Source organism: Cornus florida, unplaced genomic scaffold (genome assembly GCF_030987335.1).
Source record: "Cornus florida cultivar Cherokee Brave unplaced genomic scaffold, ASM3098733v1 CherokeeBrave_3.0.0_Hap2_Chr09, whole genome shotgun sequence".
Taxonomy (NCBI): domain Eukaryota; kingdom Viridiplantae; phylum Streptophyta; class Magnoliopsida; order Cornales; family Cornaceae; genus Cornus; species Cornus florida.
Window position 1 is genome coordinate 53,940,421 of NW_026775579.1, and position 10,315 is coordinate 53,950,735.

Here is a 10,315-nt window from a genome sequence, read left to right on the forward strand (position 1 = left end):
ATAGAGGAAGTAGTTTTATAATTCTGTTTGCCATAAACTAGCAATCCTTATGGTTCGATAACCCCCTACTCTAGCATTAATCTGCAATAATGAATGTGCTATTGTTATAAGTGATATTTTTTAAGTGGTACACATTTGCGCACATCACTCTTTGGTTTGACGAGAAGCGGTACGTCGTGTAACTCTGAAAGGGGAATTCGAAAACTCTGAAGCTTCAGTAATGATCGCTTGAAACAGGTCTAAGCAAAACTGGCAGGATCGTACTAAACCCAATCCATCTAAAGCCACCAACGGTGCAGATAAGTCTACCTACAAATGCACCCATTGCAATTAGACTGGTCATACCAAAAGTCGATGTTTTGAACTTGTGGGATATCCGGAATAGTGGGATCATAGTCATTGGAAGAAGAATTCGATGAAGACCCCCACTGCAGCAGTTGTTAAGACAGATGATGATGGTGCTGAAAAAGCCTTGGGGTTAGTAGTAACTGGAGATAATGGTGGTAAGGTTTTAAATATTTCTGCACCTGTTGTTAATAGTGCATATATAATTGATTCTGGTGCTACAGATCATATAACATTTGATTCTAGATAGGTCTCCCTTCTTAATTCTCCCTCATAACAATTTGATTATATTGCCAATGGTACTTCGACCCCAGTTATTGGGGAAGGATCTTTGACACTCACTAATATTCTGCATTTAGATTCTATTTTAGTTGTTCCATCTTTATCTTATAATCTTTTATCAGTTTCCCAAATAACTACAACTTTATCTTGTGTTGTAATTTTTTAGCCTAATTTTTGTGTGTTTAAGGACATCCAAACAAAGCAGACGATTGGTTGTGGTATTAGGCGAGGGAAGCTGTATTACTTGGACTTGATGTCAAAAAGTTTCGACAAACTACGACAAGCATTAACAGTGGATGTTTCTGAGGGGTAGAAAAAGAAGTCTGAAATCTGGTTATGGTATCGACGTCTGGGGCATGCTTCTTTTGGTTATCTGAAAAAATTATTTCCTAGTTTATTTAAAAAAATTTGATGGCTCTAGTTTCCGCTGTGATGTTTGTGAACTAGCAAAGAGCCATCGTGCTTCGTTTTCATTATGTTTGAATAAAAATCCACTTCCTTTTATGATTATACATTCTAATGTTTGGGGTCCATCCAAAGTCACTACTTTAGGTGGAGCACGTTAGTTTGTTACTTTTATTGATGACTCTACCAAGATGACCTGGTTGTGCTTGGTGAAATCTAAAAGTGAAGTGAACTTATTGTTTCAAAAGTTTCATAAAATGGTTGCAACTTACTACAATGCACAAGTTCAGGTTTTCCGTAGTGACAATGGTGGAGAATATCAGAGTTTTGACCTTCAACAATATTTGGAAGCACATAGAATTATTCATCAAACCACTTGTTCCAATACACCCCAGCAAAATGGGGTTGCAGAGCGAAAAAATGGCCACTTGTTAGAGGTTGTTCGTGCTTCCTTGATAGAAGCTCATATGCCGTTATCGTTTTAGGGAGAAGCACTTACCTCTGCAGCATATCTAATTAATCGAGTACCTTCTAGGTCTATTAACTTCCGGACACCATTGCAGGCTCTCACTGAGGTAGTTGTTGCCCTAACCGTCCTAAATCTACCTCCTCATGTCTTTGGTTATATAACATTTATACACCTCTATAAGCATCAATGCAACAAGCTAACTCCTTGAGCGCTGCGATGTGTTTTTCTCAGATATGCTACTCATCAAAAGGGGTATCATTATTGTCACCTTCCAACTCAACGAATGTTTATCACCATAGATGTTGTCTTCCATAAAGACTCTATGTATTTTTCCTTTGTGTCTGAACTTCAGGGGGAGGACTAAAAAGAAATTAAGACTCTAGATTATGATTATCACACTTTTGAGGACGGCGTTTTTAATGATGATGACTCATAAATTGGACCAGCCAATTAGGAATCGGGCAACTTGGATTCGAGTGGTATAAATTTGGATCAAAGTGGTGATGAACGTCTAAAAATGGAAAGTATGGAGCCAATCACACCGTTGTCCTAGTTTGAGTCCCTCGCAACTGATATATCAAACCAATTGCCTACTGAGAATGTTCCTGATTTAGTGCCTGAGCCACTCAGAAAACAATTACCACAGCATCACACTAAAGGTATTCCTAAATCCACATATGAACCCGAACTTTCCAGTAAAGTTAAGTATCCCATGAGTTATTATGTGTCGAACCATCGTTTGTCAGAATCAAATTTGTCATTTGTAAATCAATTATCTACTGTATCTATTCCTAACAGTATGTAAGAAGCCTTAACTGACCCTAGGTGGAAAACAGCTACAAAAGAGGAGATGAAATCCTTACAGAAAAATAAAACTTCGGAACTCATTGATCCTCCACCAGGAAAGAAACCAGTAGGATGTTGATAGATTTACACTGTGAAATATAAAGCCGATGGCACAGTTGAATGTTTTAAAGCACGATTGGTGGCAAAAGGTTACACCCAAACCTATGGAATCGATTACACAGAGATATTTGCACCTGTAGCCAGAATAAACATAGTGTCTTTAGCTACAAACTTGAATTGGCCATTGCAACAATTCGATGTGAAGAATGCCTTTCTGCATGGTGAATTAAGTCTATATGGATCTCCCACCAGGATGCATGATACCCGAAAAGTATAGTCGGAAAGTCTGCAGGTTGAAGAAATCATTATATGGGTTAAAACAATCTCCGAGAGCATGGTTTGGAAAATTCACAAAGTCGATGATAGCCTTTGGCTACCATCAGAGCAATTCAGACCACACATTATTCCTGAAGAAACAACAGGTTAAGATCACTGCACTCATTGTATATGTAGATGATATGGTGGTTATAGGGAATGATCCTGAAGAAATGAAGTGTAACGACCCGAATCCATGGAATCCAGACCATTACCGGGTCCTTACCCGAACCCAAGGTCAACTAGGTCATACACTTCATTTCCTATGTTCAAACCAGTCATAAGACTCATTCCGGAGCTTAGAACACTCAAGGGTGCAAGCATGTAATGCTGGTCAACATTACAGGTCAAAAGGAATGTTCAGCCGGCTGATGGGCCTTCATCGGCCGGCTGTTAAAGCATGATCGGCCGGCTAACCTACATGGTCGGTCGGCTGAAACGAGGGTGAAGTTTACAAGCTCTCAGGACTTTCACTGTAGGCATTTCAGTCAGCTGATGGTGAGGGTTCAGTCAGCCGAGCCTGGAGTTTCGGTCGACTAATGATGAGGATCAGCCGGCCGAAACATGCTAACCTGGGATTAAACTCACTGGAAGTGCATACTGATTAAGTATAATGTATACTAAACCCACAATGAACCTATTAAGTACTGAAATTCTGAATTCACAGCAAATACTCATCATTATACAAGAATAGCTGTCACTAAATTTGCCAACAATATAACATTGTTCTCCCATTCAATACAAGCAACTACATGGTTTCCATATACATCAAAATATAGTCAAATGTCTTAATTATATTACATAGCCATGATTTACAAAGGAGTGGGAAAATATACAAAAGGTATAAAATAAACTCCTAGTCATCCTTATACTTGTGGAAGGTTGGCATCCACTACTTCTTTTCCGGTTCCTGAAAAATGTTAAATAATGGGGTGAGCGTAAAGCTCAGTAAATGGTGCCTAAGACACGCCTCTTGTGTCCCTGTGAACCCAACTAAAGAATAGAACAATAGGAAATGGGGTCATACAAAGCAGGGTAAAAATACCATATCAAAATAATTAAATGTCATGTCATGAATGCAATGTTGTGCATGTCACTCCCCATTTTCAGGAAAATCCATCACTTCACAAACTGTTAATATAACCCGCCCTTTGGTGACCCCGCAGCGACACGAGAGAATGATTGGCTACTGTCCCTGACCTTTGGTACCCCCGTAGCGTCATTTTGGGCCCAGATAGCTCAACCATACTAGGGCAATCTCCCTAGTTCCCTCTAGGCCATATTAACACACCGGCCCTTTGGCGACCCGGCGGCGACCGGGTTTTCTTAAAACACTTTATCAAAATTTCTCCCCAAAACCCCTTTTCACTTTTATTTCAAAACACTTCCCCTTTTCTTTCATGCCCAATGCTATGAAATGCTTATCATATACTTCACCAATAATATGAGCATAAAATAAATTTACATCACACAATCTAACATGTTCCTTCATAGCATCTTCTAGAAAATTAATAAACACCATAGGCATGTAAATTAACATCTAAGCATGCTTTTCACACAATTTCTTCAACACATACAAGTATAGATTGTAAATACAACTAATATATCATTCTGAAGATGACTAACTTAAAATTAAGTATGCTTTGTAACAATTAAAGAGAGATGACTCACAAAGGAACAAAAAAAGTGTGAATTAAGAACCCCTACCTTAATAATGATGCAAACCCCCCAATTTTACACTTCAAACCCTAGGATTAGAGATCCTCCAAATGATGACCAAATGAGGATTGGCTCCGATCAACTCGTAAGCCTCGTCGTGGGCTTCAATTTGCCGCAAACGGCACTTAAAAATACTAACTATAGAGAGAGAGATCTAGGATTGAAGTTGTAAATGAAAAAGAAAAAGCAAGATAAAGGGGAGAGAGAGAAAACTAGCGAGAGAGGAGGAAATGGAGACCAAAACATGGTCTCCTAGCCTTTTTTGTATGCAAATGGTGGGTCCCACCTTTTTCTTTTTATTTTTCCTTTTTCTTTTGTCTTTTAATTTACACCACATACATATACATATACACAACTATATAAAATGCACATAAGGCACATCAAATAAAATGCATGGAGTGCAAATGGACCCAATCAAATCTCCGGATGCAACAATACCGGCAGCAGGTCCCACACGGGACCGTTCGGCCCGAAAAACTAAAAAATGGAAAGAAAAATCACCCTTACATTTAAAAGAGTCCTGGACTCAATGAAATGTCCCAAACAACTCTCAGACATAACCGGCACATCCCGTAATGTCCGGTACGCAAAACGGTAAAAGACAAAAATGCCCTTGCGGTGACAAATTTCAAGAAAAATGAAAAATGCTAAAAATTGGAAACATCACATGAAGGCTCTCAAGAAGTACTTGTCAAGAGAATTCGAAATAAAAGATCTAGGTCCTTTGAGATATTTTCTTGGAATCGAAGTATCTCGATCTAATAAAGGAATCTTTTTATCTCAAAGAAAATATGTCTTAGATCTATTACCAGAGACTGGCATGGCAGTATGTCAACCAGCTAAGACACTAGTTGAAGAAGGACTGAAGTTATGTGTTAAGTCCAACCAAGTACCTGCTAATAAAAGAAGATACCAAAGACTTGTTGGGAGATTCATGTACTTAGCACACACGAGACCGGATCTAACTTATGCATTGAGCATTGTTAGCTAGTTTATCCATGATCTTGGAGAGTAACATATGAATGCAGTTATGCGCATTTTGAGGTATCTAAAATCTGCTCCTGGAAAAGGAATTTTGTTCACTAAAAAGGCTAGTTATCAGAACATAAATGCATATATTGATGCTGACTGGGCTGGAGCTATAGATGATAGGCGATCTACTTCTGGTTACTTCACTTTTGTATGAGGTAATCTTATTACATGGAGAAGCAAGAAACAAAATGTTGTTGCTCGCCCGAGTGCAGAAGCTGAATTCAGAGGTATGGCGCTTGGACTTTGTGAAACTTTATGGTTAAGACTTCTCTTGCGGGATTTGGGTTATCTACCTGGGCAACCGATTCGACTATATTGTGACAATAAAACAGCATGTGATATTGCCTATAATCTAGTTGAACATGATCGTACGAAGCATATCGAAATAGACAGATTCTTCATTAAGAAGAAGTTGGATGAAAAAATTGTGGAGTTGCCTAAGATTCGATATAAGGATCAACTAACCGACATTCTCACCAAAGCAGTCTCAAATCCAGTGTTTTCAAAAATTTTAAACAAGTTGGGCATGTGTGACATCTATACACCAACTTGAGGGGGAGTGTTGAGATTTTACCTCTTGTAATCCGGAATTATACAGATGGTACAGCTGTAGGATTGAATTATTTACTCCTTGATTTAGAGCTAATTGGTAGCTAATTAGTTTTTCGATTATTGTATAATTAGTTACCTATTTTAGTTAGGTATTATTCTATAAATTGAATGTAACACCATCATGAATAATATTGAAATGAAGTTTTAATTCTCATATTTTTTCTCTGAATTTCAAAAATCTAAAGATGTAGGTGATAGTGGTCTGGTCACGCTCAAGAACTCCAGCGAGGAGAGTAGGGCTTTTCAAAGTTCTTGGACTAATTTTAGAGAGATTTGAAATATATCTAAAGCCTTTTTGAGAATTCCTGTGGAGGTGGGATCCCCATGCGAAAATAAAAGGATGTCATCTGCAAGGGCAAGGTGGGAAATTATGAGGGAGTTACATCTCCAACGGAAAATGAATTCAGGGTTGTCATTTATGCATTTGACAATAATGGAAAAGGGACAATGGCTAAGACAAATAGATAGGGTATATTAGGTTCCCTGTCTAATGCCCTTAACATTTTTGAAGAAACCACATAATTCTCCATAAATGAGATAGAAAATGAAGTTGATGAAAGGGAAAAGGGAATTCATGAGCTCAAGCATATCAAGAATGAGTGGTACCATCTCAACAATTCTTGAGCTAGGAATATATTGTTCCCATTTTTTCTCCCATTGTCAGTGGAATTTTTGCAATGTCAATAATTTGGAGTAGAATAGATTTCAATTTGATGGTTAAAAGTTTAGAAATACATTTGTAAAGCACATTACACCAAGAAATAACCTATTTTTTTTTTTGGGAAAGGTGGGGCAGAGGGATCTTAGGATTTAGAGCATGATAAGTTGCACTTATTTTCCTAAGAATTCTTCCATCTAGCTTTCTTGCTGCCACCAAGAAGATAATATCTCGGAAACCAATATATATATATATATATAAAGAGTTAATATACTCAATTTTTTTAACTGCAATATACGATCCAAATACGTACCAACACCGACTCTTTTAAAAGCCATTACCAAAAGTACCTTCCCTACCTTACTTATGGTGGACCTTGGGTCTTCCTCTACTCATTCCTCAACAAGGTACTCAAATTTCAAACCATCACATGCATCTATAATACAAGGAATGAATGACTTTTCAAACTATTTCATGATCGAAAAGCATTTCAACTACCTTACTCATGGTGGGTCTTGTATTTTTGTCTTCATCTGCACATTGCAAAGCCACTCTAACCAGAAGTTCCATCTTATTTTTGTCATATTCACCATCCATGGCAGTGCCTATGATTTCTTCGATCCATTATCCATTTCCTGTAGTTTCATGCATCTTCTCTCTCACCCATGTGACCAACCTTCTCTGCTCCATCCCCCCTTTATCATCCATGGCATGGACAGTACCAGTCGGGCTTCTTCCGATTATCATCTCCAACATGACAACACCATAGCTATAGACATCAACTTTGGATGTGATGGGAAGATTAAAAACCTATTCCGGGGCCATGTAACCTCTAGTTCCTATCATCCTAGAGAAGCTAGAATTACCAATGCTACCTCTGTTGAAGAGTTTAGACAGCCCAAAATCTGCTACTTTGGGTTTGTAATTCGAGTCCAAGAGTATGTTCTGAGGCTTTACATCACAGTGTAAAACCCACTTCAAGCATTCTTCATGTAAATAAGCTAGGCCTTTTGCAGTACCCAAAGCAATATCAAACCTCTTCTTCCAATCAAGTGTGTTGGAAGTTATGTTTTCTGCTAAAGAACCATGCTCCATGTACTCATACACCAAAAGCCTGTGCTTTCCCTCCACACAATATCCCCATGTCTCTATCAGGTTCATGTGATTAAGCCTCTTAATGGTGCTTACTTCTGCTAAGAATTCCTCTTCGCCCTGATTGGCTTCCATAAGACGCTTGATTGCTGCAACTCTATTGTCAGACAAAGTACCTTTATATACAACACCACTGCCTCCTCTCCCAATCTCTATGCTGAAATTACTCGTTGCCTGCTTAAGCTCAACATATGTGAATTTGGTGAATCCTGTTCCTACTTGAAGGTAAACTTTCTCAGTTGCATGAGAGCCTTGACGGTTTCTATACAAGACATAGGACACGAGCGAGAAACCAATGATCTCAACTCCTCCACATCCACAGGCGAACCAAAGCATGAACTTCACCATGCCGTTTTCTTGCTTCTTCTTGTAATTTCTGTAAAGGGGTGTTGTAACTTGTTGTGAGCAATATAATCGGAATTCTTGAGTGGGCTTATCATAGGAGGAGAGATTAGATTTGGGCAATTTTATGTACATGGTTTCTTCAAATCCCTCCGAACGATATCCATCGAGCAACAGAGCCTTGGTGTAACAAAGATAGTAACCATTAGTTCTGTCATATTTGAATTGAAACCCTTTGCAATTGCAATTCTGGGAACACTTCTCTTTACACCTCTCGAAGGTTTGATTTGGGAAGTATGCAAGATCCTGGCCATAGAAATCAACATGAGGAAGTTTGATGAAAACGGCCTCCTCATTGCACAAGAGATTGAAATATGGTTCACAACCATAAGACCAATCTCTGTGATTTTTCATCTTGAATCCCAGTATGCAATTGCATCTCCCACCTCCTTTACGATGATAAGTGCACACACTGTTGGGTCCACAAATGCCATGAATGGTGCATGGGTTAGACTTGGCTTGCCATGTAACAACCCAAGCTCTCAACTTCTCATTTAGACTATACAATCTAATGTTGCCATCAACATCAACAGTCAATCTTCTCTTAGGCACTGTGCCCAAATCTGCAGCCGAGAACTCCAAATTATCAGATGACTTGAAATGGCAAGAGGGATCCAGTACTGCAATTCTACTGTTGTTGTACGTGGACCTTCCAAGTTCCCATGGTTGCAACCACGGGTTAGGCCAATAAAAGCTGGAGATTTCAAGACCATCAAATAGGAGGCGGAGCACATTGTCACCATTGATATAGAGCTTGTAGAAACCGGAAGAGTAATTGCTTTGGCTTCTTGATGAAACAAGCATTGTGTTTTTGGTGAGTGGTTGTAGAGGAAGAAGAGTATCCGTTGGTGAATTAAAGCTTTGCCAAAGAATTTTACCCTCCAAAGTACGAAGAACAAGATTACCAGTATCATAAAGTTCCAGCTGCACCAAAGAAGTCGTCGTGTTTTCGGTGGCCCAAACAATAAGACGATCAGCATCTTTTAAGATAATATTACCAGTTTTTAGTAGGGAGAGCTTTGAGCGTCTTCCGTTAACTGGTCGGTCTCGATTGACCATCCAAACCACCGTGTAACTCCCATCATTCAACGATTGACTATACCATATTGCAAAGCAATATGCGTTCTTGCCCACCGGATAGAACCCCAAGGAGAAAACACGGTTTGCTGAAATTAAAATGTTGTTTGGTTTTTCAACGGAGAGGGATAAGCCTTTCGTTATTCTAAGAAGTGCTGTAGATGAAAATGGTGAAGATAGGAGCAGAGAAATGACAATGAATAAAAATGGAGCACACATGATCGCTTTAGCTGCTTAGAGTTGTATGCAAGTTATGATAAGCTCGTTGAAGGCGGATGTGTTAATATATATAATAGATACGGACAATACTAACATGGACGTGGAAGAGTTTACACTGCTCGTTAACATTTTCTAAATATTTGTTGTGCGTACGTTTGAACCCTTAGATGAAGACTAACAGAGCAATAGTAATGTTGATTAAAATTGCATAAAGTCACCATTTTAATGGGTGTACGTTCATTTAAGTCTTAAAAGAGTTTGCCACCGAGTTCTTTGACAAAACACTTTGAAAATTTAACAATGTCTGAATTTATGTAATACTAAAAAAATCCCTTACTCTATTGAAATTATTATAATTAGGGTTGTACAAAAAAATTGATTGAACCAATAAATCGAACTGACCCGGTAGATTTGGTTCAATTTTTTCACTGTTAAGTTTTGTTCCAGTTCCAAAAATATGGAACTCTTATAAACGGTTCAGTTATGGTTTGAATTTCTATAAGACCAAACCGAACCAAATCGTTTTATAATTATATATATATTTGTATATTTTGTTTTATATAAATAATAGAATAATAAAATTAGTCTTTTTAACAATTCAACTATATATCATAATTAATATATAATAAAAATATATATTAGATTGAATTATAAAAAAAAGTCTAAAACCGTGGAAGTGAACTAAATCAAACCGTTTTCTCACAATTTGGTTCGATTCGGTT

At 38.1% G+C, this 10,315-nt stretch overlaps 1 pseudogene; it reads right to left on the reverse strand.

Moving 5' to 3' along the window:
- Window positions 1–7,205: 7,205 nt before the first annotated feature.
- Window positions 7,206–9,593, reverse strand: LOC132272623 (putative receptor protein kinase ZmPK1; annotated as a pseudogene).
- Between the last annotated feature and the right edge of the window lie 722 nt (window positions 9,594–10,315).